We start from the raw sequence: 19,361 nt of genomic DNA on the forward strand, positions 1-19,361 counted from the left end.
AAAGGCAGTATGTGCTAGCAGCGAGCTTGTGCTTATAGCATCTTGCACTCTCGACAGCATTCTGAGGGTTTGATTAGTTATCTCTCTGAAAGTTTTCTAAGGAACTCCTTTTGCTTCTCATATGACTTGGGCTTTGCAGGGGTCTGGTAAGTTAGCCCCACCTAGGAGTTGCCGAGATCTTCTTCAGGATCTGATAAGTTAGCCCTCCAGAGGTTTCCTAAGGATCTCTCTCTGCTTCTCGCGTGACTCGAACTCTACAGGGATCTGGTAAGTTAGCCCTGTCTTAGAGTCGTCGAGGTCTTCTCGAGGGTCTGGTAATGCGACTCGGGCTCTGTAGGAGTCTGGTAAGTTAGCCCCACCTGAGAATCGTCGAGGTCTTCTCGAGGGTCTTGTAAGTTAGCCTTCACATTAGTTGACCATAGTTATAGTTTAGGATCTTGAGTAGGAGGAGGCAACTCTCAGGGAACTCGGGTGCCACTTACAAATTGATGGTCTTGCAAATTTTATTTTCATGAAAAGTAGTTACATTGTTGGTAATATATGCTAAAATTCATCGAGTTCCATGGTCTAGAAATTGGAGTCCCATCGAGCTGCTTAGCCTATAAATTTCTAGGCGTGCCACTTCATCCACTCGGTAAGGACTTTCAGTTGGGCAATAGCTTTTCTTCTAGCGCCTGCTCGGTAGGCTATGAAACTTTGGCTCGCCATAGCATCAGATCACCAGATCAATCTTGATCATCAGGCGACAAGATCTGATTTTTTTGCAAAAGATCAATTAGTCAGTATTTGATTACCTCATTTAGATGTGAGCCGATTTTCACAATCTACTTCGGATTCTTCTTTCTAAGCAGGACATCTAAAAGATCCTCGATTGATTGTAGACTTTATCATCAGATAGTTAGCTTTCAAAGTTCCTAGGCTGGGATGATCAGGGATGGCATTGTAAGCCGAGGGACTCCACTGATCCAGATGACTCCTTAGTAATCATGTGGATTTTTCTTCAGATGGGTCACTCTTCTTCCGCCATTTGCCCTCCAACCTGCTGTTGTTCTTGCCGCGTTGGTGTTTGCTACAGCTGAGGTTGAGGGAGAGGTTGCTGAGATAGAGGGGGCGGTTGCTGAACTTTTGGAGCTCGACATTGAGGGGCTGCTCTTGGGACAAAATGATTCAGCTGTCCCTGCCTGACAAGTCTGTCGATCTCGTCGCAAAGCTGGTGGCAGTCTTCAATATCGTGACCGTAGTCACGATGGTAAAGCAGTATCTATTCGAATGTCAATGGTTTTTCGATCTTATTCTCATCAGTTGAGGCTTAGGTAACTCAGGCCCCACTTGTAACAACACCTCTCTTCGAGAAACATTCAGGAACGTGTAGCTATCGTACTGCCTAGGAGGTGATAGTTGTCGAATCCTTCTCGGAGGACTGCAGGGTCGACGATTTCGATCCCCATTATTCTACCTCAGAGGTGGGGACCGAGACCACTGGCATCTTTTCTCCTCTCACCTTGGATGACGCTCCTTACTGGATCCCGCTGTGGCTGAACCGACAGTAGTATCATCGGCAAAGGCCTCTTCCATGCGGACATACTTCTCCGCATGGGTAAGCATATTCTGGAGATCCCGCGGATAAGTCTAAACTAACGAATTTTTCAAGTCGTTCTTCAGCAGACCGCTTATCATTGTAGCCATCGTGGTCGACTGATCCAGATTTTGGACCTCTAGGATCGCCACATTGAATCTGTTCATAAAAAAATAGATTGACACACCCTCCTTTTGTTTGATGGTATGGAGGTAGTCAGACCACTTCTGCTGTCGTCGGCTGCTGATGAAATGACCGACGAAAAACCGACATAAGTCTTCAAAGGAATGGATAGATGCTGGCTTCAAATTCGAGTACCACTGCCGAGCGGCTCCCTTAAAGGTTGGAGGGAATGTTCGACAGAGGATTGCATCTGATGCTCTTTGAAGGAGCGTGGCTACTTTGAAGGTCTCCACATGATTGATGGGGTCGGTGGTCCCATCGTAGACCTCCAGCTGAGGTCGTTTGAAGTACAGGAGTAGTGGTTCCTGTACAATTCTCGAGACGAAGGGCGGCTAGCTGTTATACCCTTCGTAGGGCAACACCGATGAGTCATTATTGTTGAGGACCTTTTCTTTTTTCTGACCTAACTGCTGGTCGAGCTTGTGGAACCGTTTTTCAAAATCAACTTCACGAACAGTACCAGCCTCGGAGCACAGAGGATATTGGCATCCGGAGGTTGAGTCATGGTTCGACTATGGACTTGGAGATTGCTGCCTGACCAGCTGCTGGGCCCTAAGGTGACTTTGATGAGTTAACTTCCTCTCCGGACTTTGAGGAGGTGCTTGCGGCTCTGGTTGATGTGGTGGTTGTGGAGCCACAATCAAAGCAGGATTCTGTGGAGGCATCACTGCGGAAGGCATAGGCGGCACTACCTAAGGAACTGTATGATGCACCATTGTCGAGGGTGCAGGGACAATCTGGGGAGGTTGTGGCACCGCCTGAAAGGGCGCAAGAAAAGTTTGGACCGCTTGGACTGCGGATGTTAGATGTTGAACTTGCTGGAAGAGTTGACCGAATTGATTGGTCGTGACTGATGCTGGCAGGGCCAGTTCAATTGATGGCGGGACGATCGGTTGAACCGACGAAGGAATTTTCGGTGCCAGTGGGTGAACTTGATTGTTAGCCTGGCTGGCCACCTGTTGGAAAGTGGCGCCATTGGAAAGTCAGGAAGATGTCCGTCTTGGAGCCATAAATGCGAATTCAGGCCATTCCTCTATTTGTTGATGCTCAAATCGATCGGAGTCGGAAGGTGGACACCTGAAAACTTCGTGCGGTGTTGCTGGCACTGGAGTCACCTGTAAAACAAGTCCCAAACCGGAAGTTGTGGCTTCGGTGAAGATCTTCCAACGTTCAAATTAGAAAAATAGAGAATAAATGAGCAGCAATGGATTCGCTGAGAGAGATTCGATGGAACTTATTTTGATCCTCAGAGCTCTGATTGTTTATATAGAAGAATGTCGGACAGCTGGAATGTTAGCTGTGAGATTGCATGATCCTGAGATTGTCTGGCCGTTGGACATGCCAAACTGGGTGGGATAATTCAGTCCTTAATCACTCTTGCGAGATCAGGGAAGATGGTTACGCTAAATCTTATCTATTCAAGATAGACAGCTGTCGCGTACGTTGAAGAGATAAGTTGGCTGAGCAGCTCATATACAGATCAGACCTCGGGGATGTCTCAGCTCAGTATGGAGATGGACTCAGCTTATACGGCGATCAGTGTTTGTATTGATGATCTGAGAACTTGACATGTGTTGTGATATAATGTTGATCCGAAGTATTCACGGTAACTACCGTAACAAATATATTTGATAAATATCAGAAAAATAATCATAACTAGAATGTAAAAAATTCTATGAAATTTATTTGTAAACACTATGTTGTCTCCTTAAAATAGGAAAAAAAGGCTTGTTTTTGTCCAAAGTTGTCCTTGTCATCCCCAAAATTATGCACAAGCCAGGGATAAAACAGAAGATGGCTATAAAAATCAAGGACCGGATAAAATAATTCAGTGAACAGGGTTTAAACATAAAACGGCAACCATTCAGGGGTCAACCTCAGTAACCCCTAACTGTCTATTTGCTGAGTTGTCCTTTTACATGGTTTTCTTGCTATATTGCTATATCAACCTGCGTTCTATGTTCCTAACGATTACCGAGATCGAAAAGGACATTAGCACAGAACAGATCTCTAAATGAAAGATCGAACATTCGCAAACATCTGTACCATATAAATCAGAGCATTATAATGGAATTATATCATACATAAACAGAAAAGAATAGAACCCCGTTTCACATTAATAAAGCCAAGCAAAGAATAGATCTAATATAGAGGAAGGGAAAAAGATTGAAAAACCAATCATCTTCTTAACAAAATCAAACAGTTTTAGCAACAAATAGGCTAACCATAATGTTTAAAGTAGATGAAAAATATGTCTTAAATTGTTGAAATATAAAATAAAAAAATTCTGAGCTGATTTAAAAAACTAAATAAATTAATAAATTTTATTATAAAAAATTATAAATAACTTACAGAACATCAAGGTATAAAAATAATCAAATGTGGAAACATGCGAGGTGCTGTCTTAAAGCATATTTCTATCTCTCGTACAGAAAAAAATTGAAAAAAAAAAATCATCTCAAAATATAATCGATATCTTCTCCATTGTGAGTATGATCGTAGAGGAGATTGATGAAAATTTTTTCGGCACTCAGAACAATAAACATAAAGAAAAATATTTAAAGAGAAAAAATTTAAAAAGAAGTGAGGAAGAGGATTAGATGGGATATCTCAAATTTGGTCGTGGTCTGTTTATAGCCATCTAAAGTGATCATTTATGATAGTTTATAATCGTTGGAGTTTTTGACCCATTAAGATTTTAATAAGAAGTCCAATAGTCAAAATTTTTAATACAGAATTCAATGATTGAAAAATAAAAATAAGATTAAATATACATAATCATTGATAATTAAAAATTTAATGATCAAAAATTAAAATTATGATAATAAAAAATTAAAATATTTAAAAAAATATTATAAAAAAAATTTTAAATTTTCGTCCAATAAAAAATATCCACCAGCAATGAATCAACCCGTAACATTCAAGGGAACACTGAATGACCCCATGATAGCGTAGTCCCACCAAAGTGCAACGAAAGCATGCTCCTTTTTCTTTTTTTTTTTCCTTCTTTTGCATGCAAAGATGGCCGAAGTGGAGATCCAAAGAACTTCCATGATACGTCCAATCGCGTGGAGAAGGTGACAATCGAAGACAGACAAAGACCCGCCAACGTTCTTCCACAAAGTCCAGTGAATTGGATGGCCAATTATACGGTGTGTTGGGAGTGTATGCCTTTCTTCCCGTTATGTGGTGCTTCCGTGCTTGTTGACTAACCTTTCTAACTGCACTCATTATTTAGGCAAACATAGACTCGTCTTCCGACATTCGCTGCGAGTATTCATGTCGCTTAACAATGATCTAGTCCTTGTAATCTGCCGTCCTACTTGTTGGTCGCAAAGAAATTTCTATGCTTAAATGGTTTTTGCTTCTAATTATTTTGTTTGTAAATATCTTTAGTCTAAAATTTTTGTTGAAGTTTTCACCTAACGGGATGCGGGTGCATGTTCCCCAGTACGTGTGTTCGGGATAGGTTTCATGTTCTATTGGTATATAGGACTTGATCTGCCCGAGATGCCCGACCTATTAAGCAAGATGATTTTTAGAAAAAAAGTGCTGGGACCATTCAACCGATTCTCGACTCTGACTTTACATCGATCTTATGAACACATTACTCTGATTAACAATCAGTTTACCGATCGACAGTCGGCTACTATCAACCAACAACAGATAACTAGGTTAATTTCCGACCGAAGACCATCGACATATCAGAATTACCAACCGATGCTCATTTGGATCTCTAGGACTACCGACTTACTACTATTACCGACATATAGTCGGTCTATCTTCTTAACACACCTAACCATTATAAATAGTTATCGATTACGTATCATGGTCATTAGTGGGCATAAACAACCCATTAACTCCATGATTATGGTCCGATAATTTAGCACCATAAAAAGCGGGACCACGTGCTTAACAGTTACATTAGAATTATCTATAAAAGAGAGGTAAATGAATAGTGTGACTAAGATAATTTCAGTTTGAGACTTTGCCATTTCAAATACTCTTTATCTGTTGTTTACCAACCTCTTCACTGACTTAAGCATCGGAGGATCTCCGTCGGATACAATTTCGATCTGTGAAGACTTCATTTTGCAGGTGCTCTTCACCGACGATAGGCGCTACAGGGGATTGGCCGCAATAGATTGGTGTGCCAGATAGGGGGCAAAATGATATAATCAACTATGCCGAAAATTAGAGCCTAGCACTCGATGGGATCGGCGAGACAGTCTTCCCGTTGAAAAGGTATTCCTCTCCCACCTCCAGTGGCAGAGCCCAGTTCTTCGCATCCTGTGGTCACAACGGATGCACAAATTGCTGTGCTTATGCAGTAAATGAAAGTATTAACAGAGGTGGTTCAAAGCCTCTAGCAGTCGCAAATCCAGCAGCAACAGCAGCCGCTGGTGGAGGAGCCGGTGGCTCATTCCATGCCATTTAGGCATAGCCATTGTCCTCCACGGCACTCACCTTCCTCTTCTTCAGAGCGGCGACTGTCTCGACATTCTCATCAAGATGGACAGCCACATTCTCGACACTCTCATCGTGCCATCCATCATTCGTAGCATTCTCCCTCTCCTTCTCATGCACACGATATCAGAAAAAGAAAACGGCCGCTGACTCCTGCTTCTCCCTTTTCAAGCTTTTCAGGGAGTTCTACCCCTAGAGTTTTCTGGCAATAACGGCTTGACGACTACGAACGCAAGTTCAAAGAGATTGATCGTTAGCTTGTCCGACTTCAGGTGGAAGGTCGGAAGTCTTCCAATAACCATGACTTCCATACTGTCCAGCCTCTCTCTCGGTGCATCCTAGATGAATCAATTTCTTCTCAGTTCAAGATACTGCAGATGGAGCTATATGATGGTTCCACCAATCCGATCGACTACTTGGAGAGCTATAAGGCTCTCATAATGATCCAAGGGGCAACTGACGCCCTCTTATGCATCGGCTTCCCTACAACCATTCGGAAGGCTGCTCGAGCTTGGTATTCTGAGCTTTAGCCGGAGAGCATTCACTCATTCGAGCAGCTTGAGCATTGTTTCATAGCCCACTTCAGCACTAACCGAAGGCCACCACGATCATCAGACAGTCTCTTCTCCATCAAGTAAGGTAAGATAGAGACATTGAGGAACTTTATAGCTTGTTTCAATGCAGCCACACTTGAGGTCAGGGACCTCAATGAAGCTATGGCTGTATCGGCCATGAAGAGGGGTCTGAGGGGATCGAGATTCACCTACTCTCTTGACAAGACTCTCCCTCGGACCAATGCTGAACTTTTGAAGCGTGCGTACACATACATTCGCATGGATGAAGCTGCTTCTGATCGATATCAGACAGACAAAAAAGATCAGAAGAAGAAACAAAAGAAAAGTAAACCTCCGATCGAATCAAGTAGGTCGACTATTAATAAGCGAGCTTCACCTTGATGACGGAGTCTGAAGTCAAATAGCTACGACATGTATGACTCCTATATTCTTCTTTCTACTCTCCGTGTATAGATCTTAATGGAGATCGAAGGAGAAAAATACTTATGACACCCCCCACCAATGAAAGCACCGTCGAGGAGCCAAGACAGAAAGAAGTATTGTCGGTTCCATCGTGATCACAGTCACGATACCGAACAGTGTATCCAGCGTAGGAATGAGATAGAGACTCCGATTCGACGAGGCTATCTCAAAAAATTTTGACGAGATTGTCCGACTCAACCTCCCACCGACCAACAACCTCAGCCACAAACTGAGAAGACACTCAACAATTGACCAACGATGGGAGTAATCAACATGATCTCCGGATGACCGAAGAACTGGAGGGCAACTTTCAAAAAAGAGTCGACAAAGAAGCGACGACTCGACAATATAATAACTTTTTTGAAAGATGATGTTCGGAGAATACAAACTCTCCATGATGATGCTGTCGTTGTCTCGACAATGATAGCAAATTATGATGTAAAAAAAATTTTAGTGGATAATGAAAGCTCGACAGATGTTTTATTTTACACAATTTTTTTTCGAATGCGACTACCGACTGATCGACTCAGGAGAGTCTCGATGTCATTAGTCGACTTCACTGAAAATGCGGTTACTGTGGAAGGAGAAATCACTCTCTCATTAACTACAGGAACTGAACCACAATAGAGTACCGTTCTCATGACATTCACGATTGTCCGAGTTCTCTCGACTTATAATACCATATTCAGATGACTTGAATTTAATATTTTGAGAGCAGTAGTCTCAACTTATCATCTACTAGTTTGATTTTCGATAAGAAATGGAGTCGGAGAGATGCATGGAGATCAACAACTTATCCGATGCTATTATTTTATTTTCATACCAAATAATCAATCTGAAGACTCTTTGTCCATCGATAAATTGGACCAAAGAGAAAATGAAAAAAAAGATGAACCAACTGAGCAACTAGTTCTATCCCACTAAAAGAAGAAGATTTTGAGAAGATGGTCCAAATTGGATTGCAGCTGCCTGATCTGAAGTAGCAGTAGCTAATAAATCTACTCAGAGCAAATGTCAATATTTTTGCTTAGTCGGCTACTGACATGTCAGGCATTCCTCCAGAGGTAATAACCCATCGGCTAAGCATTGATCTAAAGGTTAAGCCGGTGAGATAAAAGAAAAAGTCTTTTGCTTCCGAAAAGCAGAAGGTCATTGATGAAGAAGTCAATAAGCTCCTCGCAGCTAATTTCATTAGATTAACAAATTATCCTGATTGACTTATCAATATAGTAATGGTGAGAAAAGCCAATAGAAAGTGGAGAATCTGCATCGGCTACACAAACCTAGATGAAGCCTGTCCGAAGGATAGTTTTTCTTTGTCTAAGATTGATCAACTAGTTGATGCGACTTCGAGGCACCGACTCTTAAGCTTCATGAACGTCTTTATAGGCTACAATCAGATTCGGATGGTATCTGAAAATGAGTAGCACACAGCCTTCGTAACCGATAAGGGCATCTACTATTATAAAGTAATGCCTTTTGGTTTAAAAAATATCAGAGCAATTTACCAATGGCTAGTTAACAAGATATTCAAGATGCAAATTGGATGAAATATGAAAGTCTATGTAGATGATATGTTGGTGAAAAGCCCTCAAACTGCTGATCATGTTCGAAATTTAGAAGAAGCCTTCAGCACACTTCGACGACATCAAATGTAGTTGAATCCGACTAAGTGTGCATTCGGGATAACTTCTAAAAAATTTTTGAGATTTTTTATGTCACAATGAGGAATCAAAATCAATCTCGAAGAAAGAGATTCATCAACTTAATGGAAGGATTACTGCACTCAACCGATTCATCTTAAGATCGACAGAAAGATGCTTGCCCTTTTTCAAAATCTTAAGGCAAGCAAAAGACTTCACATGGTCGAACGAGTGTCGACAGTCTTTTGAAGTTCTAAAAAGATATCTGGCATCTCCATCATTGTTTAGAAAACTAAAGGTCGGAGAAACTTTGTGTCTCTATTTGGCAATTTCGACGGAGGCAGTTAGTTCAATACTTATCTAAGAAGATGAGAATCGAATTCAACGACCAATCTACTATACTAACAAGGTGCTTCACAATGCTGAAGTAAGGTATTCAAGAGCGTTAAAGATAATCTACGCTCTAATCATATTATCATAGCAACTTCGTCCATATTTTCAAGCACATTCTATTGTCATTTTGACAGATCAGCCGTTGAAGATAATTTTGCACCGACCTGATACTTCAGGTCAAATGGCAAAGTAGGCAATAAAGCTTGATGAGTTTGATATCCAATATTGTCCACGTCCATTGATGAAGGCACAAGTTTTGGTCAACTTCATCGTCGAGTGTACAATATCTGATAATAATCTTGAGAATGAATCTAATGACAAAATAAAGCAAGCTACAACTCCTGAGCCTGACTTAATGTTGGCATGGGTGCTACATATTGATGAAGCATCTAATGCACAAGGCTTTGGAGTTGGTCTCATCCTCATCAATTCTGAAGGGGTTATAACTGAATATGCCTTTCGATTTAATTTCAAAGCTTCGAATAATCAAGTCGAATATGAAGCACTCTTAACCGGCTTGAAGATTGCTAAAGAGCTTGACATCAACAATCTGAAAGTTTTCACTGACTCACAATTGATTACAGGGCAGGTCAAGGGTGAATTTAAAGTCCAAGACCTTGTTATGATGAGGTATCTTTGGAAGGTGAAAGATCTTACGTCCACTTTAAAGTATTTTGAGATCTTTCATATTCCAAGAGCAGAAAATGCTCGAGTCGACGTACTTTCGTGACTCGCAACCACTTCTTTTAATTCGCTGGGTCGGACATTCGTCGAATGCCTTGAACAACTGAGTATAGATAAAGTCGAAGAAGTGCTACAAATTAATGATGAATCATGTTTGATGGATCCGATTATCCAGTACTTAACTGATGAAACTCTACTTGCAGATCCCTCAAAAGCCAAATGACTCAGATGGACGGTCTTGCAATACATTTTGATGAATGGTCAACTATATAAGAGGTCATTGTCTCTTCTCTTACTGAAGTGTTTGGGATCGACAAATGCTGACTATGCACTCAGAGAAGTTCATGAAAGAATTTGTGAAAATTACTTGAGAGGCAAATCTTTGGTTTATAAAATCTTACGACAAGGATATTACTGGCCTACCATGAAAAAAGATGCAGCTGAATTTATCCGAAGGTGTGAGCCATGTCAGAAATATGTAAATATACAACACCAGTCGGTCAGTCAGTTGACATCAATTGTCGCACCATGATCCTTCGCATAGTGGAGAATTGACATACTTGATTCTTTTCCTCTGATATCTGATCTGAAAAAGTTCATAATGGTCATCATTGATTACTTCACCAAATGGGTAGAAGCTAAACACTGAAAGTAAGATGAAAGATTTTATTCAAAAATTAATTATATGTAGATTCGGTCTACCACACATCATCATCACTGACAATGATCGATAATTCGATAATCAGAACTTCAAAAAGTTCTGTATGAAATTTTATATTACGCAGAAACTCACATCAGTTGGCCATCCATAATTTAATGGTGAAGTGGAAGTGGCAAACCGAACAATCCTACGTGGACTCAAAATCAGACTGAATGAAGCTAAAGGCCTCTGGATAGAAGAATTATATCTAATCTTATGAGCATATCGAACAACTCTTCGCATACCAATAGGAGAATTGCCATTTAACCTAATTTATGGAACAGAAGCGATGATCCCACTTGAGATCGGATTACCATAAGGATGGAACAATACAATGAGTCGAGCAATTTAAAATATCGGAGAGCTGATCTAGACCTACTTGCAGAAGTCCGACAGTAAGCTCAAGTTTGGATGACGGCATATCGGTAAAGAGTAGCCCAGTATTATAATTCAAAAGTTAAGCCGAAGGTCTTCCATCCAGGAGATCTGGTCCTAAGAAAGGCAGAAGTTTCAAAATCTTTGGATCAGAAAAAATTATCTCCGAATTGGGAAGGATCTTACAAAATAATCAAAAAATTTAGACCGGACGCATATTGGCTGGAAACCCTTGAGGGAACAGCTATTTCACGAACATGGAATGCTGACAACTTAAAGATGTATTATCAATAATGTTGTTCATATATACAATACTTAGAATGAAATATTAAATTTCAAAATCATAAAAGTTTCAGCCGACTACAAAGTGATGTTAGACCGATGAATGGACGGTCAATTTCTATCGACTATATTTCAATTTTTCACTCTAAAAATAGACACATCGACTATATCTCAGCTTTCACTATAAAAGTCGATATACCGACTATATCTCAGTACCAACTATATCTCAACTTTTCCCTGTAAAAATTGATTGAACGACTATTTATGCTGACTTAATTTTAACTAAGCAGAACACTATGCCAATATGACTCAGGTCGAATCAGAACTATACCGACTTGATTGTGATCAGTCGAAGAATATTCGGCTTGTCGCCGTTTATCAAATAACTAGACATACTGACTTGACTACGATCAGTCGAGGGATATTCGACTTATTACTATTTATCCTAATACCTAAAAGATAAAGTATGTCAATTGATATTCGACTAATGGATGATTCTACAATTGCTACCGGACATTCAACTTACTGATCGATCTTCGATTATCAAACTATGACATTACAAGTATGCACAAGGAAGAAGAAATTTGCACTTAGAAAAATTTTCATTCATTCATTGAAAAGAAAGTTACAAAATTGGACTAAAGTCCGATTATAAAATTTTTGATTATAAAAAAAAATAAAAATTTTACACCGATCATTAGTCGTCATCTCTATCTCCTTACTCCGGTGCAGCATCGATGACTGGATCAACTTTTGGTCCAGTCGGTGCATTGTCTTCAATCGGCACAGCATCTTCTTCGGCAGCTTCATCTCCCGAACAAAGAGGAATGATATTGCTCATGTCCAGATCTGGGTATAACTTTTCGATCGTATCTCGACCATCCTCGTATCCGACACAATAAGAAGCATATCCGCCTTCAAGAATTTCTTCTTTAAACTCTTCAAAATTTTTGAAGCTCTCGACGGCTTGATCCAAAGCTTCCCACGCTGACTCTGCTTTAGCTCGTGTGGAGGCCAACTCAGCATCGGCCAGTGCCAACCTTTTTAGGGTGGCCTAATGCCTTCCACGTTCGGCTTCAAGTTCATCAATACATCCATTCCTCTCTCATCGAAGCCGATGGATGGAGTGCTTTTTGCTCTTGATCCACAACTCAAGAGATGAAATATTTTGGTGAGCCGACTCAAGTTTGACTTCGGAGGATTCTAGATCGACGGTTAAATAGGAGACTTCTTCCTAAAGCTTTGTCTCCCGCTCAGTTGCTGTCTAGAGTTATTCGAAGGTAGCCATCTTCTCTGCATTGACGGTCGCTACTTTGTCCATCTTGGACCGATGGAAGTCAGCAATCTTTCGATAGTCGACCTCCAGATCGTGCATATCGTGCGCCCACTAAAAGCAGAAGATAAGTCAAATCATATTAGATAAGAAAAAAAGATATGTTGAAGAACTTGATCCGAGTATCATCGGGTAGAAGGAAGAAAATATTTTGGTGACCGTCCTGTTCTTCTTGTTCTCCTGATCAGTCAGAAAAAGAGCAGCTTGGATAAGTCGCTTGGCCAATGCCGGATTGGCCAAGGCCGACTCACCCTCGGGGATCATAATATCAAAAAGGATAGGAAGCCCCGATGATCCATCATCTATAGAGGTCGCCGGCGTCTTCCCCCGATCTCTGGTCGGTAGCCCCGTGCTCGAGAATGTAGTAAAGTCAGAGCTCGACTGCGCCCGTGAGCATTCCATCGGAGGAACGACTAGTGCAGCCGCAGATTATTTGGGTTCGACTGCAACTCCCATCTCGGTCCGAACCTGTACTGATGGAGCCATCGATGGTACTACTGTAGCTCCGTCCTCTCCCACCATCCTATCTTCAATGGATGGTGCCTCAGGAAGCATTGTCAGGGCCGACAATACCAGGACTGGCTCGAGAGTCATTTCCAATGGAATGTCGGATTCTCTTGCTGGTGCAGACGGAGTGGCAACCCGACTCTTCTTCGATGGTCGAGAAGGGCCAGCTTCAGACGCTGCCTTCTTCTTGACAGCGTGCAGATAAATGTCGGTAGACGACACTCGTGCCCTCGGCTACATAGCTACAATCAGAATAAAAAATCAGTACAGTTCGAAAATAAACAAAAGCAAAAAATTAAACAACCGACTATGTTATACCTAAAGAAGTGATTGAACTAAGTCCGACATCGTAGAGAGCTTGTTCGATCATCAGCTCTCGCTATGGTGGAACTGCCATATCCTTCAGTCGATGAAAATCTTTTCGATCATCGACCTTCATCCGACTATTCTCGTTGGGGCCGATCCTTGGATCACTTCAGCATGAAGGAAAGCCCCAAGAAAAAGGAGAAGAAACAAAGAAAAATTAGTTCTTCCATCCATAAATGGATGATGAAAAATCAATGATAAAAAAAGGTCTTTTCTCAGGTTGAGGAACCACCAACCCTTGATCTTAGGATGAAGACGAAGGACAAAGAAAGTTTGAAAGAGAAAAGGATGAGGCTCTATTGATATGAGCCGACATAACAAAGCAAAATTGATGATCAGTCGGATGAAGTTCGCAGTCAGCTGAGCAAGATAGAGACCGTAATAGTCAAGAAGATTTCGGACGAACTCCGGAATCGAGAATCGAAGATTGGTCTGAAGATCTTCGACATAAAATGCGATCTGACTTGGAGGAGAGTTAATCTGATCGTTTGCATTAGGAGCAAAGAGCTGATACTGCTCTAGGATACGATACTGCTCCCAAAGCCGTTCAACATTGACCCTAGATAAGAAAGAAGCTTCCATTTTCGGATCCGATGGAGATTCATCGGCCAAATTTTTCGATCGACTATCCCGAGAAGAAGAAGCCTGCTTACTAGCCATCAAAAATGGAAAACTGAAGAAGAAAAGAAAACCCTAAAGCAAAAATCCTAAAGAGAGAAGGACCCAAGGACAAAGACAAGAAAACTTGACCTGAAGCTAAAAAGGGGTGCGAAGAACAGGTACTCGGAGCTCCTAGTGCCGGGGTAGCCTTCCAACAGAACCTTCCGCTGCAGAGGGTGGTGACAAATGCAAAGTAAAAATCTGGTTGAAAGCAACTTCATATATATATAATCCCTCAAAATGATCCGAATGAAATCGACTAAATCTGAATCTTCTCAGATGTCGACATGTGACAACAACTGGACCGATCGTTGGTCGGATGGTTCGACGCACCTGCTCCTGATCGTGCCACCTCATCATTATCTGCATGAACAGCTTCGACCCAATAATGTTTAGACATATGGTCAAGATCTACTAGTCAGAATTAAATCATCCGGATGTCCTAGACATCGAATTATCTTATCGAAATAACGACCTAATAATGATGTCACACAGCTATCAAAATAGTAAAACAGTCGAAGATCTCTCGTATTCCAAAAACTCATAAAGATCAGCAGTTGAATCGGGGCTCGAGGCAACACGTGATGACTCCCTTCATCCAACATGATAGCTCACGTGATAATATATACATCGGACCACCTTGGACTTGGGAGTAAGGGGCAACTGTTGGGACCATTCAATTGACCTCGACTCCGACTCTACATCGGCCTTATGAACACATTACTCCGACTAACAATTAGTTTACCGACTGATAGTTGGCTATTATCAATCAACAATAGACAACTTAGTTAACCTCCGATCGAAGATCATCGGTATATCAAAATTATCGATCGATGCTCATTCAGGTCTATAGGACTACCGACTTATCACTATTACCGACGTATAGTCGGTCTATCTTCTCAACACACCTAACCATTATAAATGGTTATTGATTATGTATCACGGTCATTAGTGGACATAAACAATATATTAACTCCATGATTATGGCCCGATAATTTAGTGTCATAAAAAGCGAGACCATGTCTTCGACGGTTACATCAGAATTATCTATAAAAGGAAGGTAAATAAACAGCACGGATAAGATAATTCTGGGCTGAGACTCTGCCATTTCAAATACTCTTTATCTACTGTTCACCAACTTCTTCACTGACTTAAGCATCGGAGGGTCTCCGTCGGACACAATTCCGATATGTGAGGACTTTATTTTATAGGTGCTCTTCACTGACGACGGATGCTATAGGGGATTGGCCGCAAAAAAAAAAAAAAGAAAAAATGGATTGGAACGATAGTTTTTGATGGTTAGTTTTAGTAACCACCCAACATCATTTAAAAGGAAAAACTGCAAGATAGTTTATATGCCCTGAAGAAAAAAAGAATAAAAACTCTCCTCCTTCCTATAATTTGAGAGGCTCTTTACATACTCCATTGAATCTCAGAGGCTCTCAGACTATGAAAAATTAATACTTTTATATTGATCATACAATGGATTAGCCAGTAAAGTAGCCAGAGATCCATTTAGACCAAATATCCATAAGTTACGATTTGATTTAGAATTTTAATTTCATTCTTCATGTTCATACATAAAGCAATTAGGTCATTCTCCCAGCATTATTCTGAAGAAGAAGAAGAAGAGAATATCTCACATTTGATAATATGAAAAAAAAAAATGTAAAATGAAACCAAGTTAGAGTTTTTTCTTGAGATAACAAATAAATCAGTAAAATGGAACGAGCAAAATAACATGTCAGATGAAGATATAAGCCCAAGCTTGGTGATTATATCCTGGCTTTTATGTGGGGGTCATGGAGTTCGAGTCCTGAATGATATTATCCCTCAAGGTTTCAAACTCAAGTAATTTACTCCGGAAATTTACTCGGTGCAAATCTTGGGTTTTTGGATCCTCAACCTGCTCAAGTTTTTTCTCCTTTCTTTTGATGAGGTTTCTCTCCTGATGTCAAAAAAAACTAGGGTTCAAAGGAATAATGGATCATCAACTATCATCTCTCAGAATAATTGTGCTAAGCTTTGATCCAATTACAAGGAGACTAATGGAATCAATGATTTATTCATAGCTGTTGTAGAATTGACGCAAATCAATGAATCTATAATTGCCAAGAGTCAGAGGATAAGTAATTTTTTGAAAGTTAATTGAATTTCTTAGGATAAATTATAAATTTTTTAAGATTTATGTTTATTACATTTTCATCTAATAATTTGAAAAACTTATATTTAAAAATAACGGTATCACTAAAAAAATTTCAGGCTTATAAAATGATCAAATTATCCCTTAGAAGAATCATAGTTGCTAGAATTTGGCTTATCCGCATCTCCACCCCTTGGGAGAATCCCAATTGCTAGAGTTCAGCTCATCTGTGTCTCCACTGCCGCTGCCACCAACGACTTCGGCCACCTCGACCTCCCCCCTATCGCCCAGAACGAGGCCATCCACTTTCTCATATGGGAGCAGATCGCCATCATGTTCACCGACTCCCTCGATGCCTGTGCCAACGTCATCGCCTCCCTCGTCCGTGACAACGATCAAGCGATCTCCATAGGAGGGGGAAGGTTAAGATCCAAATTGAAAGGCAGCATCTTGGGCGGTGAAAGAGAGGGGTGGTGGGGGTTTAAATCAATGACGGATGAGGAGTCCGAGGCGCTCTGAACACTGCTAACGAGAGGGGTGTAGAAATCGGCTAAGATCATTGAGGTGCCTAGCATCAGGTGGTGTTGGTTTGCCTTGTCAGATCTAGCAAAGATGTCAAAGAAGAAGTAGAGATGCACCATGCTAGTAGTGGAGGTGGTGGTCAAAAAAGGGCTGGAAGGGGAATCATGCATTGCGGTAGAGGAGGTCAAGATCAAGGGAGGGAAGAAGAGGTTGGGCCATCAGTGGTGTGACAGCCTCCTGTTTGGAAGACTCGACAGTGTTGCTCTAGTTGCTCGGACTCTTGGCAACTCCACTGCCTTCGCCACCGCTGGGGCTCTTATAGGCATCCGAGTAGAAAAAGTTTGTCTTCGCCTTGGATCCTCGGAGTTCTCAGATGGCAGCGTCGTATGCCCTGGCAGCCTCCTTCACGATGTCAAGAGTCCCTAGCCACACTCGACTCTTCTTCTTGGGATCCCGAATCTTCGCCGCATACCTCCCCCACGGCCACTTCCTTACTCCTCGAAAATGAACCTCCTTCGTTCCTCTCACATCTTTTTTTTTAATTCTTTATTTGAGATTATTTTTATCATTTCAAAAATTTATAATAATGTGGCGATGAGATTCAAATTAATATTAATGGACAGTCTAACGGCATGAATTAGACTATAGGATTGACTAAAATGTTAAGAATATGTTTGTAGATTTTGAAAACTATTGAATGTACCTATAATTTTGATTTATTTTCGAGATTTTTTTTATAATTTATCTAATGTGGTAATAAGACTATAGTCATGCATCCATCGGAAGCCATCGCCTATATATCAGCCTTTACCAACAACTATTAGATCCATGGGCTTTAATTTAAAGCGGCCGGGACATCTCCAATGTAATAAATTGCTCCTTTTGGTTTCTGCAATGTTGGATAATCAGAAAGATCATTGCTCTCTTAAAAGTATAGTTTTTTAGATAAGATTTCTTAAGGCGTATTTAAATTACGGACGTTGCTTCGCAGTACCTTTCCTTTTCCTTAAAAGCACCAATCCTCCATGGTATTTGGGGGTTGGAGGATGGGTGCGTTGAAGCTTTTTCCATGTTTTAATCAACAACTGCCTATTTGTCAACAAATGATTTATGCATTTAAAATCTGCCGAAATTATATGATGCACTTTCGAGTCTAGACTAAACTCCATTTCTCTCAATTCTTTTTTTTGAAAATAATATTGGAGTATCACAAATTTTAATAGCCCAAATCAAGTTCTCGGGAACAAAATTCTAAACATTCAGACCTAGATAAACCAAAGCAGAGGAAAGGTGCAACTATCGAGCTATAACTTAAGACTCGTTTGGTTCATAAATTTTTTTTTTTGAAAATAAAATTTTAAAATATTTTATTGATTATAAAAAAAATAACTCATTATAGAATGACTTATATTTGGTTGAACATTTATTTTTTTGAAAAAACTACGTAGAATACCTAGTATACTCTTAATAGATACAAGACCATATATTTTTACTTCTAAACTTTATATAAATAATAATATTATATTAAATATAAAATTAATATATTATAATATAATATTAGAATATAATAAATTATCATATTAATATAATACTAATATATGTTAACATTATATTAAAATAACATTAATATTTTAATATAATAAATTTATTAATATATATATAATACTATATTAATAGAAATATTAATATAGTAATATAAACACTACATTAATATTCATAAAAATATTATACTAATATGAATATTAAAATAATATTAAAATATAATAATATTATAATATTCATATAAATATAAAATATTATGTTATATTTATATAACTATTAGAATAATATTAGTATTATATTTGATATTTTATCATAATCATCTGATGATATTTTGTAAAGTCTTATATGATCTTAAAAGAATATGTTTGAAAAAAAAAATACCATTGTTTTTCATGGGCAGCTCCAAAATTTATTTTTTCTATGAATTTTAATTTTTTATAAAATATAATATCTTCTCATAAAAAAAAAAAATTATTTTCTCTCGTATTAAAACTCTAATAAAATAAAAGACCTCCTCCTCACTTTCTTTCTAAGAATTATCTCAAACGTATTTTCTGAGAAAACAAAGATGCTCGCATGGTTGATCTCTTCAGCACACGCGGGAGCGGAAGGAAGCTTCCCCATAGATTAAAGTTGCCTATGTCTCCATACAGGGCAACAAAAGTGACAGACGGATGGCCAACCATCTTCTTCATCCAAAGAGATGATTCTTAAGCCTGCCAAGTTTCCAGCAAATCTGTTCTACCATGCCCATGCAGATGCCGTATAGGAACCTCTTTCTCAACACATGATTCATTTATATATCATCCACCCCAGCAATCAAACGGTCCGAACCATCCAATAGTATACTGGACCCCCTGTTCCACAAAACAACAGTGCCCCACGAACTAGATTGAGAGATAGAGGGTGGGGAGCACGGGACGTCGGCGAGACCACCACGTCTGGCCG

General features: G+C 39.8%; 1 pseudogene; it reads right to left on the reverse strand.

The window, feature by feature from the left end:
• Positions 1-16,744: 16,744 nt before the first annotated feature.
• Positions 16,745-17,942, reverse strand: LOC105046207 (ethylene-responsive transcription factor 8-like; annotated as a pseudogene).
• Positions 17,943-19,361: the final 1,419 nt, after the last annotated feature.

Source organism: Elaeis guineensis, chromosome 5 (genome assembly GCF_000442705.2).
Source record: "Elaeis guineensis isolate ETL-2024a chromosome 5, EG11, whole genome shotgun sequence".
NCBI lineage: Eukaryota > Viridiplantae > Streptophyta > Magnoliopsida > Arecales > Arecaceae > Elaeis > Elaeis guineensis.